The sequence below is a fragment of the Vulpes lagopus genome, chromosome X (genome assembly GCF_018345385.1).
Source record: "Vulpes lagopus strain Blue_001 chromosome X, ASM1834538v1, whole genome shotgun sequence".
Taxonomy (NCBI): Eukaryota; Metazoa; Chordata; class Mammalia; order Carnivora; family Canidae; genus Vulpes; species Vulpes lagopus.
This window is the reverse complement of record NC_054848.1, coordinates 101,855,975-101,882,206: the sequence shown is the minus strand read 5'-3', so window position 1 is coordinate 101,882,206 and position 26,232 is coordinate 101,855,975. Positions and strand designations below refer to the sequence as shown.

Genomic DNA, 26,232 nt, shown 5'->3' with positions numbered 1-26,232 from the left:
TTTTTTTCTTAGAGGTCACCGTGTAGATACCACTTTGCTAATGCATTAACTCGACTATTTCTTATAGCTGGACTCAAGGAAACATCTATCACAAATGGAATTAATATTTAAGTGATCTATCTATGCCATAGAATAATATATTTTTACAAACTTGGAGCATTTTTTAAACACTGTATTCTGATAGAAGCCACCAGCTGCACATACAACCAGAAAGTATTCTTGTATATTAATATATATGGACAGTGAAGAACAGACTCCAGGGTTCTTTAAAATAATCCTATTTAAATTTATGTATTTGTAGATCTTAAGTATGTCAGACCAATACTTAGATAGATTGTGAAAAACACTTTGTCCTCCATTAAACTAGACCTTAGTGCCCTTACACTGAGCTCTTCAGAGATTCATTTTTAACCAAAATGTGAAAACACACTCCTTTCCAAATATAGACAGTACAACTCACCCTTTTTAGGAGACTTTTAAGGACCTTTTTACCTCTCATTTATTACATTCTTTTAAAAGCCTCAGGCCTTTAAAATGTTTCAAAAATGTTTTCTCATCCCTTTTGGCACAAAACTATTTCCTTAATAGGGACAATGATTTGTTGGATATTGTCTCAGTCTGCTGGTTTTGAGATATGGATTTCCTTCCTCTGCCTGTCTGCCACAGAATAGGAATTCTAAGCTTTATGGATACCCAGCATGCCTATATTCAAATCTATAAAAGAAAAATCAAAAGCAAGACCACATGGGGCAGCCCAGGTGGCTCAGCAGTTTAGCACCACCTTCAGCCCAGGGTTTGATCCTGGAGACCCCGGATCAAGTCCCACATCGGGCTCCCTGCATGGAGCTTGCTTCTCCCTCTGCCTGTGTCTCTGACTCTCTCTCTGTGTCTCTCATGAATAAATAAATAAAATCTTAAAAAAAAACCAAGACCACATGAAGCTTGGTGATACAGGGATGCCTCACTTTATTTTAAAAATATGTTTCTAAGAAACTGAATACAAAAAAAAAGAAACTGAATGTATAAATTCCGTATCTGTAAAAACAAATCTTACTTGAATGTATAATATTAGCTTTTCATTTTAAAATATTCCTATGTGGACTGCTTCTGGCATGTTAAAATATTACTATGTGGGAATGTATCCCCACATAGAATTTTTCAAGAAATGACCCCTTTGTTAGACTCTGATTTCTCAACCTGATCTCTTATGGTCTCTTGAGATTTCCTTCTACTTCATTATTCCAGTGACCCCTGTGTGCTTTCCTGCCCTCTGATCTCTGCTTGGCTATCACATATTAATATATCAAAATGTAATTATTTGTATATTTATATATGAGATATAGTTAGAATTTGTATAGGATAATATTTGGATAGTTCCATGGTATCTAAGATCAGCAAGCACAGTGGGCATTGCTAGGGGTCTCTTTTTTTTCTGTATGTTTCCATTTATTCTAAATATTTTTATTTTGCCTCTTAACCTTTACATGACATACTAACTCTATCTGCTACTGAAGTGTAACTACTTCTGAAGTGGAATGGCATCTATCTAACAGTGTTGCAAATGTTATTGGTTTTCTTTAGACTAGAAAGTGGACACTCTTCTTTCTTTGCACCAGAGAAGTTTAACCCATCTTCAGTGTTGGCAAAGATAATGTTCTTTTGATTTGTTTTTAAAAGGGTATGCACTAGTAATCTCATTTCAGTCTTTCATTTTCCTTCTTACTACTCTGCCCCTTGGTTTCATTTGTCTCTTAATGGGGAAGAATGCATCTGAGGTTTTCTTTGCTTCTACTCTTGCCATGATATGTAGACTAGTTTATGGAGAAATACATCAACTGCCTGCTGTGCATTTAAATTCCCCACTTCCCTGCTGCATTTGTGTGCAGCAACTGAAAGACAAATAGATGAAAGCAAGGCCATTTTTGTCAGTGAAAGTTTTTGGATACATACATTACTAAGCACATGTATCATTAAATATGAGTTTAATATCTGGAGGCAAAGTGGTAGTACATCAACTTTGTCCACAGAAGAGAAAAGGGGTCACTGTTTATGGAACTAAATGGAAGTGCATCTTTCCTTATCAATCAAAGAAATTAAGAGATGAGAATTGGTCTTTTAGGCCATCTGGTTCCTGCCCCAGGGACCAGCAGAGGACTGGTCCTTGCATTATTATATTCTTATGCTGGTTATTTTTGTTACATATTCCCATAGCTTTGCAGTAACTTCAAGTGCTTCTGTAACCATAGTTCTTCAACTTCTCTTGACCAGAAAAGTTGTTTGCATGTCACTTCAAAAGAAATGTCCCCCTTTCCTTTAAACTTTCAGTAAGCCTTATTCACCAAATTGTGTCAAGTCACTTTTTAAAGTTATTTTAAAATAACTTATGTCTACTGGGCCCTAACTTTTTCCTTACCTGTTTTTTTTTAATTTGTTTTTACTGTTCTGAGTGTTCTTAAACAATTTTAAGAATTTTGTCACCATACAGTAATTTAATATTGTCAACATCTTAAAATTAGATCTCTGAAACCAGCAATCATTTCTTACAGAGGATAGAAATGGAAAGGGAAGGATGTCCAGAAACTACCTCACTATGTTTTCTTTCCCTTCTCCTCTCCCCTTCCCTCCCTCACTTCCTTTCTTCCTCTTCTTCTTCTTCTTCTTCTTCTCTCTCTCTCTCTCTCTCTCTCTCTCTCTCTCTCTCTCACACACACACACACACACACACACATTGGCCTTATGTCAAACCAGATTTTCATGGTGCCATTTGGGTGGAGATGGGGCATTTGGGGAAGAGAATGGAGAGCCTGAAGTGGAATTTGGGGCACGAGAATCAGATATGTGAAGGAAACAGTGAATTAGAGAATTTCTTTTTTTTTTTTTTTTGAATTAGAGAATTTCTGAGAGCCATTAGGGACCATGGAGAAGATTTCCTTAGTTATACAAATGAGGAAAGTGAAGCCTAAGGAGTTAATGCCTAAATTGGCTGACTTCTCTGGAGTCCATTGTTTTGTTTCCTATGCTAAGGCAAAGGTTAAAATTGTGAGAATTAAGAATATAGTGTCAACATCCTGGATTTGCCATCTGTCTATTAATTCATTTAGTTAATCATCATATATTTATTAACTGTTTTGTGCCAGACACTGTGCTAGGTGCTAAGGACACAATATGGCCCCCGACCTCAAGGCCTTAATAGTTTACCAAACCCTTGTGGGAGATAGAGAAGCAGAGAAATAGGCAATCACAACACAGAATGATATGTTTCCATAGCATCCCCTAATCCAGCGTTAGGTAGCTGGGAATAGTGTCCCGGCAGAGATTACCCAAGCCAAGGTGGGGCAGAGTTTCCAGGCTGATGTTAAAGTATATGCAATCCCTGAGGCAAAAACTGAAAATGGTTCAGTATGCCTAGAGTATATAGAGTAGTTAAGGGTTGAGAGGAGGTGGTTAAGGGAGTTGGTTAAGGGGACTATAGAATATGGATGACATTATAGAGATAAGCAGGAGTTAGGTCATAAAGGGCCTTATTTGGCCATGTCAGGGAGTTTGAAGTTCTGTGGTCTATGAGAGATAAAATAGTCACTGAAGACTTTTTAAGCCAGGAAGTAACATCATCACATTTGTCTTTTAGAAGGATCACTCTAGGGACACCTGGGTGGCTTAGTCAGTTGAATGTCCAACTCTTGATTTCAGTTCAGGTCATGATCTTGGGGTCATGGGATTGAGTCCCGTGTCAGGCTCCTTGCTGGGTGTGGAGCCAGCTTAAGATTCTCTCTCTCACTCTGCCCCTCCCCTTCTCTCTCTCTCTCTCTCTCTCTCTCTCTCTCTCTCTCCTTCTCTCTCTTAAAAAAATAAGGCTCAGTATCTGCAGCTGGAGAGTTGACTGGAGTTAGGTAGATATGTAAGGAGGCTGTTGCATAATCTACCTGAGCTGAGATGATGATAGTTAGGTTGAAATAAAGTGTTCACATTTGAGATAGGAGGTAGAGTCCATAGGACTTGGTTGCTAGATGTGGAGAACAAGTGATAGGGAAGACTATAGATAACTTCCAGTCTTCTGTACTGAACTGCTAGGCAGGTTGTGTGCTATTTACTGACATGGAGAACATGTAAGAGAAAGCCAGATTATTGAGTAAGAATAAGGGGTTAAATTTGAAGTACCAGGGGATGCCTGTACCAAAAACAATCTGGACTGGAGATATAGGTATCAGAGTTCTCAGCCTATATAGAGTTATGATTTGAATTATAGGATCCCCAAGAGGATCATTTGCCCTTATACTTTATTTGGCCCTAGACTTCCTTTAGTTATCAGACTATAGATCCTCTCCCCATAAAATTTATATATACAATTCTGCCCACAATTTTATGAGCTTCATTGACCTCTTGAAGCACATCAATGAAGCCTTATGATGTGTAGATTAAGAATTTGTAGTTGTGGAATAAGAAGAAAAGCATAAAGTGAAATACTGGCATCTGAGAAATGAGTAGAGGGAGAGAAGTCCATGAAGGAGATTGAGAAAGAGAATCTGGAGAGTGAGGCGGGGGGTGGGGTTCACAGAAGGCAAGGGAAGAGTTTCAAGAGTTTCATGGTCAGCAGAGTTAAATGCTATAGCTAGAAATAATAAGAACTGAAAGTGGTCACTGGCTTTAGCAATAAAGACTGTCTGTGACATTTGCAAGGGTTGTTTCAGTAAAATGGTGTGGAGAGAATGGAGTGATTAAGGAGTGGATGAGAGGAAGTGGGAATAGTGAGTGAATGATGGCCATGTTGCCAAGAGGTGGAATATGGAGGAGAGGCTTGTCTTTTGTTCATTTAAGGCAGAATTGAGGGTACGAAGTATCTTTTAGAATTTTCTTTAAATTTGTCATGTCATTTTCTGATTTTTTACCACCAAAAAAGAAAAGAACAAATAAACCAAAGAACTTAGGCCTATAAGAAATGGAGTTTCACAGATTTCCAATGCCTCAGGCAGTACTAAATTAGCACTATAGGTGTATTCAGGCCAGCCTGGCTGGGAATGAGAGAGGCAATAAGGCTGGCTTTAGACCCTTGATTGAGAAGCCAGCTTTGTAATACTCAGCTTAGTAATTATGGGGGCTTTGTGTTTGCATGCGTGAACCTTAGTTAAGCTTTGTCATAGGTTTTCCAAAACAGCTGGGGCTTTTGGTCTATGAAGACATTAATTTGCGTCTCCAGGGGCTATGCATAAATCAAACTGGGAAAGAGGGAGGAGGAGCGAATTTCTTTGTGTGAATCCCAGCTCCCTGTAAACTGTTTAATTGAGGAGAAGGAAAGAGTCCTACAATTACTGAATTAGGGATGCACTATTATCTTCTGCTTGATGTATTCTTGCTTGGTGTATTTATGCTAAGAAAGGCAGTAAACCCTGTCTCCCCTAAGAAGGCCCTGCTTTGTTGACCTTCCAACTGAAATGTAGACTCAGATTTCACAGTTCCTGTTGTCTCAAAGGGAGGCTTAACGTTGGTGGTGATGGTTGTTAATTTAAACTTTGGTCCTCTTTTCTTACCATCTGCTGTGTAGTGGCCTCTCATAGTTCAGGGATAACACCAAGAATCCCACCTGGGGAAAGCAGAGTAGTGACATCGGCCTTTGGAAATTCTGCTGTTCCTTCCCCTCCAGCCACGGAGAAGGTAATTGGGAGATCACATCATCATGGAAGGAATGTCATATTGGAGTAAATTAAAGATGGGAAGTGAGCCAGGACCTAAATTCTTCTGACCTTTAGAAATATCAACATAAAAAAAGAAGTATCAGCATAAATGATGCTGTGGTGAGCCAAGGTTTCCCCCTCCCCCACTATTTTGGTTTTATCTTTCAGCTATTGCATTAATTTAACAAGAATGCCAAAATGTTGAAAAACTGAGGTTTTTCATAGTTTTCTTGTTTGTATTCATGTGTGCTGCCTTTTTAGTCTAAAAAGGATAAATAGGTGATAGCAAATAGGATATACTCTTTAATAAAAATACTATAGGTATTCCCACTTTGCCAGCATGTGTGTGTGTGTATGTGTGTGTGTGTGCTTTATTAAACATTCTTAACATTCAAGAACATGATCATACAGGGAAAGGATTGTATTCTCCTCTAAAATGGTCCTGTGATGCCATTGTCAGAGTTCAGATACTAGAATTCACAGCCCATGACTCAATATGGTGTTTCTTGAGTTAGAAGCCAAAACCCACAAATTTTATCAGTATTTTATGGGATTTTTTTTATTAATAAGTATAACCAGCAATGTTTCTTCTTAAGACTTCTATGGGTAATATATCTATAAATTTAATATAAGTAGAGTAACAGCTTTCGTAGACTATCTTCTTAGAAGATTGTTAAAAGAGGGTAGCCTATCTAAAAGATCAGCCTGCACATTGGAAATTTCTCATAAACCAATTACTTTATATGCACCAAGAATAAAAAGGCATTGCTCTATAGAAGTTTTGATTACTACCTTAAGATTTAAGTTATAACAGAAATTTTAAACATGCTTATGACATGTTTATGATCACTGACACAAGGTGATGGGTGATGTATATTCTTAGATATTCTCACAGCATAATACTAAGTGGAGCTATGAGGAATGTAATGTCTACTCAAGATCAGGTTCCAAGCCATTTCCTATGGTTAATACATTATAAACATTCTTGCATAATGCAGCTGTCTCTGTTGTACCTCAGCTGCAGATGTTGAGTTCTCCCCTTCAGCTTGGCTATATAATGATAATCTCTATAAAACACAATTTCATTAACTGATTTAAAATTACATAAGCAAGAGATTAGGAATAAATATTCAATTGTTTCAGTTTTCTATTTAAGTTACAAACATTGTTTAAAAAATCTCATTTTGTCTGGGCTGGTCCTCAGCAATAACTGATTAAAAATGTAAATATGGTGTGGGAAAATACAGTTTTTAAATTATCTATAAGGCACAAAATAGAACTATATATTTTTAGATCCAGAAGAAACACTACAAATTGTCTAATCCAACACTCTCCTTTTAGAGAGGAGGAAACTATGATCCAAATAGGTTAAATGACTTACCCAGGATCATATAGTAAGTTAGCAGCATACATAGGGTACTATCTCAAGTGCCATGACTCTTGCTTAGTGATCTTCTCAGTATTCTGTACTGCCTTCAGGAAGTTGGAAAGGTGGAAACTGAACTCCAGCCTTATACTTTCAAATCATATGCTCTACCTTTCTACATGCCTGGAGGTGCTTAATCAGTACTAACCAACAAGATTAAAATTATTATCTTTTTTTAAAAAGATTTTATTTATTCATTCATGAGAGACACAGAGAGAGAGAGAGAGAGAGAGAGAGAGAGAGAGAGAGGGGCAGAGACACAGGCAGGGAGAAGCAGGCCCCATGCAGGGAGCCCGACGTGGGACTCGATTCCGGGTCTCCAGGATCACACCTTGGTCTGAAGGCGCCACTAAGCCACTAAGCCACCCGGGCTGCCCAAAATTATTATCTTTTTAATTCAATAAGTTACTTAGGAAAGCAACCACATAAAATGAATTGGAAGAGACACTTTGGCAGTAATGCCCATCAGTATATGTGGCAGGAATTAGATTCGCTGCATTATTATGCTTCACAACCTGCTAAGAAAGCAGAGTCCCAGGAAAGAGCTACTGGATCTGGCCAGTACAACTGCTCTGATTCAATAAGTAACTTGAAGTTTTGATGGAATCGATCACTCATTAGCCTGTGGGCCAGGAAAAAGGAAATCAATAAGCAAAAAAAATCATGGTGATAAGAGAATACACCTAACCCCTGCCTTGCCCACATATGCCTTTAGCTGAGCTGTTCTTCCCAAGATTAAAGAACCTTAAGATTGAAGTCCTGCTCTACTCTGCGTGGTATACGTGGGTCACACCTCTGGAATAATACTTTCTATCCCAGGTACTACATCTTAAGAAAAATACTTGACAAACTAGAATAAAACAGAGATGGTCAGGGGCTGGAAAACCTGTCATATTAAGAAAAGTTAGAAACTTTGATTTTGTGCCTGGAAAAGAGAAGACTTAGACATGGAGAATAGGAAGGAAATTGACGTATTTTAAGTACCTACTATGTGCGAGGCACTTTGCACATACCTCCTTTCATCCTCATATAATCCTAGTATGACTACCTCCTAATACAGTTAAGAGTAATAATACATGTTAAGAGTAAGATAAACTCAAAGACCCATTTCAACTCTAAAATTATGTGAATATAAGTTGGTACATCTACTGGTTAGTGAGCAGCCATGCCATTTCTAGGCTTTTTGTGGACTTAGTTGGGTATTCAGACCTCACAGTTGGACAGGCTTTACTTCTGTTACTATGTGGACTAGCTATCAGCCTGGGTGAAGTACAAACAAATGCTCTGGTCCATCAAATGGAGAGAAGCCATTTCAAGGGTTTATTGCAAGAATAAATTCAGAAATCACTGGACAAGGTCAAAAGAAATCCATTAATGAAAATTGATTAGCCTCCAGTGTTCTCTTTTCTAATCACAACAGTTTATAATCCAAATGAATTTAGTACCCACTTTCAAATTCCAACTCTTTCAATAATTCCTTGTATTAACTTGCCATATGGTTTTTCCCTTTCCAATCTTATGATAATGTCATTTATCTATTCATTCAGACACCTTTGTATTTCTAATATTGGCCAATTACAAAAGCCATCTGTGATTCATATAGCATTCTCACCTGGAGAACAAAGGATTTCATTTAATTTAAGAATACATGCCATCAGGAAAATAATCCACAGATACAGCTAACTAGCTAACCCTATCTCCCTCTCAGCCTTCCCTTTCCTTTTTTTTTTTTTTGACTACCTTTCTAAAATAAAGTATTTCATGAGAAAAATGAGCTCTTTAGGAATCCCATTACTGTCAGTGGTAGAAGTGAGAAGACACTATCATTAACCTCCTTTGCTCAATGGCTCTTGAGAGAACTGGAAAGGCAGCTAGGAGGTATGGCTTATCATCACTTCCTGTGGCAGAAATGACAGTGGGTTGTCACCCAGGAAGGCAAAGGGGCAGAGAGAAGCTAGTCAAGAGTGGCTCTGGAGAAATACAAACATAAAAACCTAAGACTTTTCAATCAGTTGCTTCTCAAACTGGCTGGAATCCCTGTAGAAAGCTGAGTCTTTGAATGTGTCCCTTCTTTCTGGAGACTTACAAATCAGTTTGGCATTGTGTATTGTACAAAGGATCATAAATCAGAGTCCATCTACACTGATTGTGATCCAATGTGTCTTGCCAAAGTTATGTGAAGTTTTTATAAAATTCCCACATGCTCAATCCCCTAGAGAAGGGAATTCACTAACTGTGGTTCACTTAAGTTTCACAGCTAGCCTCTCAATTTAACTTTACTAAAAGCACCAGTGATATTTCAGAAACAATATGTGAGGCTTATATTATTAGAACCATTTTTATTGACCCGAGGCCTTTGATTTAGTCACCCATAAACACTTTCTTCAGAAATTCCATGATTCTGGGCTTAGCAGCGACCCTGTAAAATGGTTTTCTCTCTATTTAGTTCTTGCCAACTTAGCCTCGACCTGGAGGTCCAAATACTTGCAGACTGTCATCTTTAGTGAAGATTAACTGAAGTCTCTCTTTGGCTGATGGTGAAGGAGAGTTCAAAGACTGTGCTGGCAGCACCATTTGCAATCACACAAAAAAGTTCTCCTTTTGAAATCTTCTCCCTTTTTCTAGCAGATCTGCTTGTGTAAGGGATACACTTTTTAGCCGAATCTATTCCTTACATTGCTTTCATTGTACATTATCCCCAAAGGTGAAACATTCATGGTAATACATATGATATAACTTATGTCAGTAGAGTAATAGAATGTCAGGGCTAAATGAAATGTTATAGAACTTATAGCTTGATCTCCTTGTTTTATAGATGAGGAAACTAGGCCCAGAGATGTTGAAGGACTCATCTGAAGCCATATAACTAATTAGTGTCAGAGCCTAGAGTAGAATGCAGGTCTCAGGACTCCTGATCAAGTTCTTTTTCTATTTGGTGATGCTGCTTCATGCCTAGCTAATTCACTTAAGATTTATCTGTTATATATATATAAGTATATATTACATAGATACGTCTGTTATATATTTCATGAGTGGCAACATAGCCTAACAGATAGGAGTAGATCTGAGTCTGGATTTTACCCCTTATTACTTGTGTGAATTTACACATCTAAATTAATCTCTGAGCTTCAGTTGCTCATCTGTAAAACTGAAATAACACTCACCTGTTAAAGTTATGGTGAGAATTAAATGAGAAAATGTATATAAAGTACTTCACATAGTGCCCTACACATAGTAAACTCTAAGTGAATGGTTGCTATTTTTACTATATAGCTTTTTTCTATATAACTCATTCAGTTTCCCCTCCCTAATCCCTAGGATGAGAATTCTTTTGGAAATCTTAATTTTATTAAACTAGTATGCAAATATGTTAAAATGTAGCAAAATTCTTTTAGCTAACTTGAGTCTAGTGTATCAGGTTTTTTGCTAAGTTAATTGCAATCTAATTTGGTTCTGTTCAGTATCACATCTATTTCCACAAACAGGAAATTGTCTTTTCTAGATTTTGATTGGCAGGAATGGTCTTATAAACTACTGAATTACATTAGTGTTGCTTGGAGCAGACACTTTCGTTATAAGCCTCTGTTCCTAGGTGTTTATCTTTTTCATAAAATTACCCTTTGGGCTGAAATATTTTCAACTTGTTTTCTATTTCAGATGATATGGAAAAAAATTGGAGGGTTGGAAAAGTGGAGAAATTTCTTATAACATTTTATTTGACTACTGAGCAATCACATTTTAAGATTTTCCTGTTTGCTCCTGTGTTTTCAAAATGTTGAAACCCCATTAGAACTCAGAAACACACAGCAGAATTATTTTAAAGAACAGCTTGCAGAAATTCCACAGGAAGCAACTGTGTATATATGAGATCAGAGTCTTAGGAAGACATGGTACCTGGCCCCAGAAGCTTTCTTTTTCAAATTATCTTTGACAATCCAGATTTTAAAAAATAGATTTATTTAAATTGGGCCATACTGTTTTATATTATCAAACTTTTTTCCTTTTCCAACTTCATTGAGAAATATTTGTCAGGAAAAAACAGAGGTACAAAGTAAACAAAAAGAAAAGATCACAGAGGAATAAAGGAAAAGAAGTATTTGTAAATGGAGTTGGAGACTCATCTAAGAGGCTAGGGAAAGGCTAATCAGAGATTTCCAAGATGAGAAGCCAGAGCCCAGTGAATTCCCTGGTCATTTTGGTCAAATCACTGTCACCAGGATCTAAGAAAGATGGGCTACCATTGCAAGGTGAGCTTTGTTCATTAGAGATAGTCGCAACTACTGGGAGTTGTGACTGAGGAACTGAGAGGGCAATGGAGGCAGCTGACAGAAAGCAAGCATTTAGGCGAGACTTAGGCATAGAAGTGGAGGACAGAAACATCAAAAGCAGCAAGAACACGTAGATGCAAAAGTTGGGCTCTAGAGTAGAAGCTAGAGAAAGGAGGAACAACAAGGGACTGTGTGATCACCTGAACCAGTACTGAGCTACGTGTGTATTACAAAATGGAGTGCAACTTACTTTAACAACCTCCATTTAAATTGTAAACTGTATAAGAGTAGGACTGCTCATGTTTGTTTACTGCTATATCCCCCATACCAGGAGCTATGCTTGGTTCACAGTAGGTCCTCACTAAATATTTGTTGAATAAATGATCTGTATAGAAATTTAAGCTTTCCTCCTACCAGAGTAAAGATCATTATATATGTGAACTGCCTGATTGTGCTGCATGGGAGTAATGGGGAGAAAAAGGTGAAGAAGGACCTTATTAAACCCAAGATGCAAAGCAAATGGCGGTGGAGACCCAGGCTCAGGGCAGGGACGGTTTGGAGGGCCTGCCTTTAGAAAGTGTTCCATTTGCCTTAATTACTCAGAATAAAATTGCCTTCATTTTTCAGACCTCCTTTCCCTGGGTCCTGAGCTGTGCTATGCTGGGAGTAGAAAGGAGGGAAGCCAAAGTCAGGTTGACCTAAAGAAGAGGCTCCCCATTTGACATCTTACCTGTAATGGATAGCCTATGGTTGCTGTTCCATTGCCTGATTAAAAACAAAAAAGGAACAGCCTTAGAAATCAGAAGGCCTTCTATCCTGTTATTCTTTTAAACTCGTTTGAACCAGTGCATCTCCTCTGTGGGCTTGTTATGCCAGCTTCTAGAACAGTGCCTAGTACCTAGCAGGTACTCAGCAAATATTTGTTGAATGAATGACTCTGCCTGGTTATGCAGTTTTGAAAGACTACCCACGATGCTGGGGCCTTTTCCATAGTCCCTTAAAGAACACAGGGCTGTATCAGGATAAACAATTATGAAGAAATCAGAGAAAAGGAATGGAAAGTAATAATTTCATATATGCCTGAATTCTGGTGCATTTTGGGGAATCCCTAAGTGTCTCAGATGAGTTACAACTCCAAATCAATGTATAAAGCAGTTATTTTCAATGTGCAGTGCTAAGACTCAAGAAAGTTTAATACCTCCTTTCCTTCTAGGATGAAAAGGAAATTTTGTGTTCTCTATATGTGTCATTATACCTGAATACTTACACTTGGGGTGAAACTGTTAAAATATTTGTCTTTCTTGTGTTTCTCTGGCCCATCAGTTCATAGATTATACTTAGATATGTAATTCAAGACTACCTCACTCCTAATCCCATAGCATCTGAGCATAACCAACGTTTTGCTAGAAGGGGGTGGTGTGTGTAGGCAGATATGCTTTCTACAGGATGAAAGTTGGAATTTGAATCCCAAAAGGTTGGCAGGTTTTGGAGGCTCCCACTCTAGAAGCCAGGAAGCAAAATATCATGGACAATATTTTTAATACTAGGCTAGGATGTGAAACTAGTACAGGAAATGTAGAACAAGAACATTTGGCAACCTTGTGCTTCCTGTCTAAAATAACTATTATAGAACATTTGTAGGAGGTAGTATGCTATAGTGAATTCTATCATTTTCCTTATTAGACTCCTTATACTACTGAATTTTCTGTATATTATAGATTTTTTCTCTTATTTTTTGCTTAGAAAAGTCATATCCCAACTGTGTATGTATAAGAGGATATCTATATTTAGTTTCTATCTTTAAGTGTATTTGTTTTCCTGAGTTACAGCTTCAACAGCTGACATGGTATTGTTTGGGTAAGACATCCTTAGAATAAACCACTGTTTATTTTGAGCACTATAAGGTTTCTGATGGGAATACTGTAAACTCAAGCTCTAAATTGATGTTGAAGAATCAATAAACTACTTAGCAGAGGAATAAATGACTCAAGGTAAAAATAACCAAGTAAAATCTAACTCCAACTTTCTGTTCAAGCATGTATAGTGAGAAGGAACATATTTGACAAAGAGAGCCTTAAATGGTTATCATCTTCAAGGTCCTGTCCCTCATCTGGGTTAACTTTGCAGATTATTTTTTTCTTTCATTCAGAAAGAGATCTTCAAGAAGGAAGTCAAAATCTGCTGGTTACAATTTGGCAAAATGTTTGGGATCATGAAACCAGCCAGACTTTTTTCCTAGAGAAGTCAGAATTATTTCCCCCATTGAGGCTATCTTTATTTGCTAGCAATATGTCAGTCATTGTAGAGGACCTAAAGAACTCTTGACCTCTTGGCTTCTTCCTTTTTTTTTTTTTTTTTGTTTATTCTAAGGACTCTGTCTCTCCTCATTTGATCATTATTTCGTGTATTTTTCAATGGTATCCAGAGATTCATTAATTCATTTCATAATTCAACAAAAATGTATTGAGTAACTGCTTGGTGCCAGATACTCTGTTAAATATTGTAAATACCACAGTAATAACAGAAATAAATGAGTACATATATAAAATTCTTACTAATGGTGGTAAGTGCAAGGACAGACAGCTACGGAAGGGAAAAAATGGCAGGACCCACTTAGATTTTTTTTAAGATTTTATTTATTTATTCATGAAAGACAGAGAGAGAGAGAGACAGAGACACAGACACAGACAGAGACACAGACAGAGAAGCAGACTCCATGCAGGAAGCCCGATGTAGGACTCAATCCTGGAATTCCAGGATCATGCCCTGAGCCAAAGGCAGGTGCTAAACCACTGAGCCACCCAGGTATCCCAAGAACTACTTAGATATTATGGAAGGAAGGTTTCTCTGAAAAGATGTATTTCACTGCTGGGGATTTACCCCAAAGATACAGATGCAATGAAACGCCAGGACACCTGCACCCCAATGTTTCTAGCAGCAATGTCCACAATAGCCAAACTGTGGAAGGAGCCTCGGTGTCCATCGAAAGATGAATGGATAAAGAAGATGTGGTTTATGTATATAATGGAATATTACTCAGCCATTAGAAATGACAAATACCCACCATTTGCTTCAACGTGGATGGAACTGGAGGATATTATGCTCAGTGAAATAAGTCAATCAGAGAAGGACAAACATATGTTCTCATTCATTTGGGGAATATAAATAATAGTGAAAGGGAATAGAAGGGAAGGGAGAAGAAATGGGTAGGAAATATCAGAAAGGGAGACAGAACATAAAAGACTCCTAACTCTGGGAAACGAACTAGGGGTGGTGGAAGGGGAGGAGGGCGGAGGGTGGGGGGTGAATGGGTGACGGGCACTGAGGGGGGCACTTGACGGGATGAGCACTGGGTGTTATTCTGTATGTTGGCAAATTGAACACCAATAAAAAATAAATTTATTATTAAAAAAAAGGATGTAGGTCAGTGTGTGTGTAGATTTGGTGGTGGGAAGATGAGAGAGCTCTTTCTGATGGCTTTTGTTTTCTCCACAAAATATAAGGCAAGATCATCAGCAAAAAGCAAGCAAGAGAAGAGTGGGAAAGATGTGGAAGGATTGAGGAGAGAGGTGAAGATATATCATAGTCACTTTGAAGAGTAGGAAAGCAAGTTTAATGCAGAAGTAGCATTGCGGGGCAGAGATGAGTGCTCAGTTGAGCTTTGTGATCATGAATACTTTAAATGAAAATAAAGCCCATCCACTCAGCTATGTGAATTTTCTGCAGTCATGTTCAGTAGCTCAGGTGCAGGTTCACAAACGGCAGTTTAATTCTACTATATTACCATATGAGTGTATTCGGAAGAGCATAATGTGGTAGAATGGAACAAACGTGTGACTAGGGTTGAGAGGACATGGGCTGTAATGCAGTCTCAAACTACCTGTAAACCATGTGACTTTAGGCAAGCCAGTTTAAACTTGCTCTGCCTCTGTTTTCTCATTGGTAAGATAAGAAGTTTGGACCAAATAATCTTTAAGTTTCTTTCTGGCTCTAAAACAGTGTGATTATTTTTTTTTTCTTGGGACAATTCCTAATCTCAACCAATTTCTCATTAATATAGTGTTGTGATTAAGCGTGTATACTCTGGAGCCAGACTGCTTGGATTTGGATTCTAGCTCCACCACTTTCCACCTTTGTGACCTTGAGTAAGTCATTTCGCTTTTCAGTGTCAGTTTTTTCATCTTTGCAATGGGCATTAAAATACCACATATTTTACTTAGTAGGGTTACTGTAAGGATTAAATGGGTCAATACATGTGACACTCTTAGTAGAACAGTGCCTGTACTGTGCCCTCAACAAGTGTTAGCTGTTACTCCCAACAAATTCTGGTTCTCCAACATCTCTTCAGCCATAAAATATCTGAAAACTTGGAATTTCTTCTGCTTGCAGGCATGCATACCACCTGACACCATATTTAGACTACTTAATTTTGTTTCAGTTTGGCAGTGTGGCATAGAAAAATGATTCTGGGACCAGATGAGCCTTGGTTTAAATCCTGAGCCTGCCATTTACTTAGCTTGAGATCTTGGGTAAATAAATTAATGAGCTGATATTCAAATTCCTCTCCTACAAAATGAGGACAATAGTAATATTTTCTGATAGTTTGTGGGAGAAAATGAAGTGAGATAGTGCATGTGACGTATGTGATAATACAGGGTTTGGCATATGATAGGCATTTAATTAAAGCAATTATTATGATTCTGGTACCCTGCCCTAATATTTATCCTGTTATGTCAGTTCTTGAGGTATAGGCAACTTTGGTTTGTGTTACTGACGTGTTTCTGAAGCACAGAGGAGCAACAAGTAGCCCATCAGAGAGAGAGAGAGACCTGAAAAAAAAAAAAAACAGTATCAGCCAGTACCTTAGAGACAGGGTAAAGCTAGAAGGGCTAGAATAAAAGGGTGCACATTGTTATTTGTTACAATAAATACTGTAAACACGTAGATTTATTTTTAACATTGAAATCTTCCTTTAGAGTTTGAACATTGTCTGCCAGTGAGAGCAGGTTAATAAAGCCAAGGAAAATGGGATGCATGATCTCCTCCAGTATGTCTGAGAAGGTTTCCATTGCCTTCCATATCTGGACAAAGGCACCTCCCACGGATCCCTGCTGATCAAGCTCCAGTGAAGTGGTTGTTCCCGTGAGGTCCTTGAGCTCTTTGGTGGAAGGGCGTCATATGAGGCTACAAATGTAATAAAATCTTATTCATATCTGACCCTCAGAAAACTGCTTTGAAAGCAGCACCTACTTTGCTTCCTATGTTTGAAAACACCTTACTGAGTTGTATTGATTTCTTTAAGGAAAAGAAATATGGAGGGGAACAGCTCATTCCTATGCTTTCGTGTACCAGTAATCAAACCAAATCATTTATAAGGCTCAACAAGAAGCTCACATAATATAATATCAATGTGTTAATCTCAATGTTATTTTCCACATGGTCTTAATTACAAAGATGAATCAGACCCAACTTTTTTTCTTATTATAGTTCGGAAAAATATCATACTTAATTCTTCTAGCTGAAATCTCAGTCATTCTTGTTAAATGCATTTCATCTTATCAGCCTGCTGATTTCTTCTACTGAACTAAATGACCAATGTTAATGCAAGACTTTATCAACTTAAATAAAAAGTAAACTTCCATCCCAGTCCTAATATCCCCCCTTGTATGTGCTAGTTCAATAAGTAACTTTAACTCAGAAACTAGATTTCCTTTTTGAGAACCTGCAAAGCGGATTAGTCCCTATGAATTAAGGACTTCCTTTCTGTCTGATATTTGCTTATATTTCTTGCTACAGCTCTAAAAAGATTGTGATAGTACTTGTGATCTTACTAGGATACACTATTCTAGTAGCTGGAGCATCAGCTTGGATATTGTGGTACCATTTGCAGTTGGGCAAGTTCACTTCATTTTTCAGTCCATTTCCCCTCCAGAAAAATGACAGTGATAATATTTGTCCTTATCTACTTTGCTTAGAGGTTGTAAGACTAAATGAAACATGGATGGAAGCAGTTTGATCAAAAAGGCAAAAATCTGAAAAATTGTGACTCCTCAGGAATTATTTAGGCATACTCGTATTTGTGTTCTTAGAAAGTCCCTCCCTCTCCATAAGCACATGAGTAATATACTCCATCACCATCAAATTTAAAGAAACACACAGACACAGACCTTCATGTTATCTAATATACTTTTAAAAAATTATTACCTTGCACTGTGTAGAATTTGATCAACACATTAATATACTTATATCTGGCTATCTATCTATGTACCCATCACTAATATATTCAGGAAATATTTGTCAAATTCCTGCTATGTGCCAGGTACTGTGCTTTGCTGGATGAAAATTTTAAGAATCAAGACAGGACTGATTCAGGGCTCATGAGTTATGGTCTAGTAAGTGAGACAACAGACAGTTAAAATAAAGTTTAAGTATTGTCATGGGTGATTATCAGAGTGTAATAGAATACCAAGCAGGAGTACAGAACCTGAGATGTGGAGGGTAGAGAAGGTGGAAAGAAAGACTTCCCATGGAAGTGATAGCTAAGGCCCCAAGATAATGAGTCATTGTAGCCTCACAAAGATGAGGAGGGAAGAGTATTTCAGAGGGGACAGTATCACTGCACAGCTTTTGAGCTTTCTGGAGTATGTATCCACATTGAGAAATCAGCCCATTTATAGGTACCTCCACTTACATTTGAAGGAACTTCATGGCTTTTCAAACCTTGTGTATTATTGGCTCTGTTACTGGATACACTGTAAAAATGAAACCCAGCCTTAGCATGAACTGATTTTACTCTTTGATTACTTTTCTAACTCCTAAAAGTCAAGTTCTCAATTTCAAATGTTTTACTAGGGCTTTCTTGTGGTTCTGAGTGTTGTTTATTTTGGTTATCACAGTTGCAGATAATTGCACATTTGCATTTAACATGAATTTAAATGCTTTTAATGAGTTTCTGCATTTTTGCTGGGTTAATTAGTTGAGTAGTAGGGAATTGTGTCCACCAACACAAGTCTGTTTTATCTATAGAAGCCCCAGCAAGCGTGTATAATTTTCTGATATTAGCATAGGTTCAGAAATCACTCATCATGTGATTTAGTGACCATTTATTTATAAGCCATTTCTTAGACCATGTAAATCACTTTCTAAAATTAGTTGAAGTCATTTCCCTCCCAAACTTCCTAGGATTTTCTTCCTCACTGAGCTCCTCACTGAGTTGAGTTTTCAACTGTGTATGTTTCCATTATTTCTTGTTGACTTTTAAGAATTTTTCTGTCCTATTTGCAAAGAATCGGGCTGCTGCCTTGCATTTTCCTCAAACTAAAAACAGTTTACCCTCCCAATTAATGTCTGGACCTAATCCAAGCACATCAAAGTTTGCCTGGAAGTAAAGAACATAGTATGTAAATAACAGTAGGGCATAGTGAGTCATCTCACCAGTTTGAATATGGAGCTAATTCTGCAGATGCTATCACTTTTTGAAGAACAAACAAATGACTGAAAATGTGATCCTGGTATGCACTTGACAATATACATAGTGAAAGTTTATGGTATGTAATTATATATGCTTATCTCTTTATGGGACTTCATTTAAAATGAAAAGGGCACTTAAGCCCAACTCTCATTTTGGAATGCAAAAACTGATAGGTGACAAAATAGGGCTCAGAGTTGACATTTCTACCATATAGCTAGCTTTAGTTTTTGATCAAAGTGAACGTCAATAGTTGTAAAGGAAATGTACTTTTCTTTATACATTATAAAAGTATTATATTGTGAAAGACTTCAAATACAGAGAAGAACATGGTATCTACAGTTATACCCACCATGCAGATTTATAAAACATAATATTTTCCATATTTGTTTCCAGTCCTTTAAGGATACAAATACGGTTGAGCAGTTGATGTTTATTTTGTGCCCCTCCCTGATCACGTTGTCCTCCCTTCTTCCCTGGTAGAACTACCAGCCTAAAGTTGGTGTGAGCCTTTCCCATCCATGTATTTGTACAAATGTAGGTACCTAGAAACAGTATTTGGCAGAGTTGTAATATTTACCAAGTTTATATCGTTAAGCAACTTGCATTTTCACTCAGTATTTCTGATATTTATCTATATTGAGGTACATACATACCTATTTATTTTAACAGCTATAGAGTATTTCACTTATTAATGACTGCTTCTCAATGTATTTACCCATGTCCTTGTTGATAAATTTTGTAGGTGTTTTTTCTCATTTTTCACTATTACAAAAAGTACTCCAGTATACATCATTTTACATGTCTCCTGTGTATGTGTGAGATTTTCAACCTTGAAATGATGTTACTGGGTTGCAGAGCATATGCATCTTTCAACTTTATAAGACACACCCAAGTTATTCGTTCTTCAAAGTTGTCATACCACCATCTTATAGTTTGAGCTGCTATAACAAGTACCATAGACTCGGGAGCTTATAAACAACAGAAATTTTTTTCTTACAGTTCTGGAAATTGGAACTCTGAAATCAGGGTGCCAGCATGGTTAGGTTCTGATAATGACTGTCTTCCAAGTTTCAGACTCCCGAATTATGTATCCACATATGGTACAAAAGAGAGAGGGGGGGGACTAGAGAGCTCAGATGGGCTTCTTTCATAATGACACTAATCCCATTCATGAAAAAAAATAAATGAAAAAAAAAATCCCGTTCATGAGGGCCTTACCCTCATGGCCTAATCACCTCCCAGAGGTTATCACCTCCTAACGCTAATACACTGGAGCATAGGGATTTCAACATATAAAATTTGTAGGGACACAAAACATTCAGTCCATAACACCTACTTTATACTTTCTACAAATGGTAGATGAAGGTTCCTGTTTTTATACATCCTCCAGCACTCAATATTGTCACTTAAAACATTTTTCCAATTTTGGGGGTATGAAATGATGTCTTACTGTGTTTTAATATGTATTTTCTTGTTTACTAGTGAGGTTTAATATCTTTCCATGTGTTTATTGGCCATATAGTTTTCTTCTGTGAATTGCCTATTCATATCATCTGTCCATTATTCTATTTGGTTGTTAGTCTTTTTATTATTGATTTGAAGGATATTATCTATTCTGCATACTAATCCCTTGTGCTTTATAAATATCATCTCCCAGCCTGTGGCTTGTCTTTTAACTTTTCTTATGCTGCCTCTGTAGAACAGATGTTTATTATTTTAATTGAATACAATTTATCAAGGTCCCTATTCTTTAAATATAAAACTGTGTGGAAGAAAGTAATCATTCCCATACAATCTGAAGCCCTCATTAAATTAAAATGAAGCATTAAAATGTCTTGAAGTAAGACACCAGATTGTATTACTATGACTACATAGAACATAAACTTGAGAGGTTATCTAGAAATGCATAGGAGTTGCAATCACTAAAAGTGTAACTTCAACAAACCATTAAAGAAAGTACATAAAGTAATACAAGATGAGGGATACCTGGGTTGAACTTCTAACTCCTGGTTTTGGCTCAGGTCATGATCTGAGAGGGTCATGAGATGAAGCCCCACATAGGGCTCCATGCTCAGCAGAGAGTCCGCTTGAGAGTCTCTCTGTTCCTCCCCCCACTCTCAATCTCTCAATCTATCTCTCTCTCTCTCTCTGTCTCTCTCTCCCTCCCTCCCTCCCTCCCTCCAATAAATCTTTAAAAAAGTTATACAAGATGAAAAAGCTCTAGATATTTGCTCTACAAAATGTGCATATTGTACAGTAAGCAACAATACTGTATTGAAATTTTGTTGAGAGGGTGGATTTTATGTTACATGTTTTCCTGCCATAAAAAAGAAACTAAATCATTCAGTGCATGTCCTTTCAGCCTTAAAAAAAGAATAATTTTTTAAAGATTTTATTTATTTATTCATGAGAGACACAGAGAGAGGCAGAGACACAGGCAGAGGGAGAAACAGGCTCCATGCAGGGAGCCCAATATGGGACTCGATCCCGGGTCTCCAGGATCACACCCTGGGCTGAAGGTGGCGCTAAACGGCTGAGCCACCAGGGCTGCCCAAAACCAATAATTTTATAGGAAATCTAAGTGTTAGCTCCTTTTTCAATAACTATTCTTTGGACAAGTCATTTCATCTCTCTTCTGATTTTTTTCACATGTAAAGTGAGGAATTCTGTGGTCTCTAAGTTCTATTCTGGCTCTAAAAGATCTGTGGTATATGGAAATAAAGAATGGTTTGAATGTATTCTAATGATTTCAAACATTCATTAAGAATTTTCCGAATTTCAGGGGTACCTGGGTGGCTCAGTCAGTTGAGCATCTGCCTTTGGCTTAGGTCATGATCCTGGATCAGCCCGCATGGGGCTTCCCACTCAGTGAGAATTCTGCTTGCCCAGCTCCCTGTGCTCCTTCCCCTACACATGCTCACTCTCTCTTTTTCTCTTTCTCTCTCTCAAATAAATGAAAAATCTTTTTTTAAAAAAAGAATTTTCCCAATTTCAGACTAAGCAGATTTTCAAGAATTCCACTAGTATTTATTGGAGGCCTCCTAGTACACACCTGTACTCCCTTTTGAACCTTGAGGCCATTGATAGTGCTAAGACAATTCCCATGAATGCTCTTACAAGACATAAGCTAAGAGAGGCAAGAAGAATGAAGGAAAACAAGTTGTAGAAGATCAGAAAGGGAAGAGAGAGTGGAGATAGTAAGGTATCTGGAGGGGATGCCTCAGTACTATTGTATAACACGAAAGGCATGGGTTTGTGTCCTGTGTTCCAAAAGGCAGAAAGACACCTTTACTTTGATTTTAAAAACAACAAACAGAAGGTCTATTATATGGAGGTAAACTGATCAAATATGTGGCTCTTGGTCAAATGTATCCATCAGTAAATCTGCCTTAGAAAGCACTTCTCTTGTCAATTAAAGATGACCCTTACCATGGCTACTGATCTCTGTTGGAAAATGAATGCCTTTTGCATGCTGCTTCCATGTGAAAACCATCCCTGATTTACAGTCAAAGCCATTACTAGATTTTTTTTGGTATATCTTTTATTGGAGTTCGATTTGCCAACATATAGTATAATACCCAGTGCTCATCCCATCAAGTGCCCCCCCTCAGTGCCCGTCACCCAGTCACCCTATCCCCCTACCCACCTCCCCTTCCACTACCCCTTGTTCGTTTCCTAGCGTTAGGAGTCTCTCATGTTCTGTCACCCTCTCTGATATTTCCCACTCATTTTCTCTCCTTTTCCCTTAAATCCCTTTCACTATTTTTTATATTCCCCAAGTGAATGAGACCATATAATGTTTGTATGTAATGGGTAGGCAGGGTTGGAGAAAGGTGCTAATAGTTTTGGCATGGTCACAAGGAATACTTAGTTACTGATGGCATCTCAGACGTCTTCCCTAGGAAGCTACCATTCTCTAAGTTAAGGAATTCTGGACTATTATTCCTTACTCTTCTATCACATTCAGCTTAAATTTTTCCCAGAAGTGTTGTTTTCCCTTTATTGATGGCATTATTTGCAGAAAGAACATTTTTGAAAATATGGAAAAGTAGTTTTGAAGTCCAAATCTGCCTTGAAACCATCATTGTAGTGGAACAGGCAGTTTTACCAGGAAGTGTGTGATCTCTGGGAATTGAAGTACTAATAGTTTGTGTAGCAGGGAAGATAGCAGTTTTGAGAACATAGAGTTGAGAAATGAACCAGAATCTGAATTGAGTAGCTATCACAGGAAGCCTATCACAAACTGACATGAATTCTAAAGATTATACCAACTACTTAGTGGCAGGGGATGGATAGTATTTTTGTGCAAAGATCCTACTACATTAAGAAATGAGAAGTAAGAGGAGGGAATAAAGAAGCTCTAAAGCAAAATCAAAGAGAAGCATGGTAAGTGAATGCAAAGGAACAGCTAAAGTTTAGTACCTGCATTAAGAGGGAAATTTGATGCTTAACTCCTAAAAGGCAACTAGTCAGTACACTGAAGTTACTGGAATGTTGACTCCTAATGAATCAGCTCTCCAGCTTAAGGGAACAAGAGGTACTACTTGGGTTGTCACCATCTCTTCTAGTGTTCAGGGCTCCTACAAAGGTTAGCAACACTGTTTGGTGCAAGAGACAAGGGAAATAATAGAGGGACTGTCAAGAGAGGCTACTAACAGTGGTCCCGGTACCAAAGTTTGGCCATCACTCCCCACAACCATTCCTCCAAACAAGGACTTAGAAATAAACTGCAATTCTGTGTTTAAGATGCTAAAAAGAGTATATAACGATGGGTCTAAATTAGAAATAATGGAGGTTTAAGTCAAATCTTGATTATTCAAAAGCTCATTATCTGGTTTGTGGATTTTCCATACCCTTGGTATTCTTTATTCTCCATTCTCCTGTCTGCCTTTTGGTAATTTTACTGCTCATTAGTTATTTTACAAGAAGGTGGGCATGGAAGGAATAGGAGAATGACACTTTTATCAGCCCATTTTGCTACCTATTAGTGCTTTGGGTGAAGATTCTGATGGGGAAGGAAACAAAACCCATGGGCCAAAACAAGAGGTTTGAGGTCTATATGAATTTAATTTTTCTTCACAGCCTCTATCCCCTGTGAAAAGGTGAACTAATTGTATGGCTTTGGGGAAAAAAAAACAACTTCCTGATAAATGGAGAAATATCAGCCCCTAAGAGAAAGTGCCAGAAGTTCTGTTTTTCAGACGCTTTTATCACTATATATTAGACCAGAAAATACACTATACCATGCAAACATCCTTTGGTCTCTGGCACAGGGTAGATTAAACAATTTAATGGTACAGTCAACAAAACTAAAAGACAACCTACAGAATGGGAGAAGATATTTGCAAATGACATATCAGATAAAGGGCTAGTTTTGAAGATCTATAAAGAACTTCTTAAACTCAACACCAAAGAAACAAACAATCCAATCATGAAATGGGCAAAAGACATGAAGAGAAATCTCACAGAGGAAGACATAGACATGGCCAACATGCACATGAGAAAATGCTCTGCATCACTTGCCATCAGGGAAATACAAATCAAAACCACAATGAGATACCACCTCACACCAGTGAGAATGGGGAAAATTAAAAAGGCAGGAAACAACAAATGTTGGAGAGGATGCGGAGAAAAGGGAACCCTCTTACACTGTTGGTAGGAATGTGAACTGGTGCAGCCACTCTGGAAAACGGTGTGGAGGTTCCTCAAAGAGTTAAAAATAGACCTGCCCTACGACCCAGCAAATGCCCTGCTGGGGATTTACCCCAAAGATACAGATGCAGTGAAACACCGGGACACCTGCGCCCCAATGTTTCTAGCAGCAATGTCCACAATAGCCAAACTGTGGAAGGAGCCTCGGTGTCCATCGAAAGATGAATGGATAAAGAAGATGTGGTTTATGTATACAATGGAATGTTACTCAGTCATTAGAAACGACAAATACCCACCATTTGCTTCAACGTGGATGGAACTGGAGGGTATTATGCCGAGTGAAGTAAGTCAGTCGGAGAAGGACAAACATTATATGTTCTCATTCATTTGGGTAATATAAATAATAGTGAAAGGGAATATAAGGGAAGGGAGAAGAAATGTGTGGGAAGTATCAGAAAGGGAGACAGAACATAAAGACTCCTAACTCTGGGAAATGAACTAGGGGTGGTGGAAGGGGAGGAGGGCCGGGGGTGGGGGTGAATGGGTGACGGGCACTGAGGGGGGCACTTGACGGGATGAGCACTGGATGTTATTCTGTATGTTGGCAAATTGAACACCAATAAAAACTAAATTTATTAAAAAAACAATTTAATGTGACATTTATAATAATTTGTGAAATTTTTTGGTGGTGGTCGTCAGAATTTTTAATTTTTCTGAATTACCTCTAGTAAGTTTGTTATTCATAACACTGTCATACATGTTTGACCTCTTTCATAGTTACCGCAGTTCCTGTTTGTATTCCCTTTTACTAGAATGACTGGACTGTGTTTTGTTTAATTCATTTCCTTACTCCCAAACGAATTATTTGGGGCTGATAATTAAACCACATATGTCATTTTCTGGCTTATTTATGAAGTACAGATTGAATTGTGTTATAATACATGTTTTTGAAATGCTAAGGGTTTCTATCATGGGTAAATCGATTTGGATCACAAAGGGCTATCCTTGTGGTGGTTCAGGAAGCAATAAAAGTGACCTGAAACATGAAAATCCTAGAAGAGAATACAAGCAGTAATTTCTTTGACATTGGCCATAGCAACTTCCTTCTAGATATGTCTCCTGAGGAAAAAGAAAGAAAAGCAAAAATAAACTATTAGGGCTACATCTAAATTAAAAGCTCCAACGCAGCAAAGTAAATAATCAACAAAACTAAAAGCAGAGTATGGAATGGAAGAAGATATTTGCAAATGATATATCTCATAAAGGAGTTAGTATCCAAAATATGTAAAGAAATTATAAAACTCAACACCCCAAAACAAATAATCCAATTTAAAAATAGGCAGAAGACATAAGAAGATATTTCTTCAATGAAGACATACAGATGGCCAAAAGGCACAAAAAAAGATGTTCATCATCACCATCACGGAAAGGAAATATAAATCAAAACTATAATGAGAATTACCTCACAGTTGTCAGAATGGCTAAAATCAACAACACAAGAAACAATAGATGTTGGCAAGGATGTGTAGAAAAGGGAACCCCCTTGCACTGTTAGTGGGAATGCAAATTAGTGCAGCCACTGTAGAAAACAGAATGGAGGTTCCTCAGAAAGTTAAAAATAGAACTACTCTACGATCCAGAAATTGCACTGCTGGGTATTTACCCAAAGAATACAAGAATACTAATTCAATGGGATACATGAACCCTGATATTTATAGCAGCATTATTTACAATAGCCAAATTATG

General features: G+C 37.7%; 1 protein-coding gene across 17 annotated transcripts in view; it reads left to right on the top strand.

The window, feature by feature from the left end:
* ENOX2 (ecto-NOX disulfide-thiol exchanger 2) overlaps positions 1–26,232 on the top strand; it is a 263,263-nt gene that overhangs the window by 55,111 nt on the left and 181,920 nt on the right. For 10 of the 17 annotated variants that reach the window (XR_005985635.1, XM_041740640.1, XM_041740648.1 and 7 more), the window contains one exon: positions 15,424–15,508. The exons of the other annotated variants lie outside the window; for them this stretch is intronic. The gene's annotated coding sequence lies outside the window, so the exon portion shown is untranslated. The remainder of the gene's footprint in view (positions 1–15,423; positions 15,509–26,232) is intronic. 17 annotated transcript variants of the gene reach the window in all.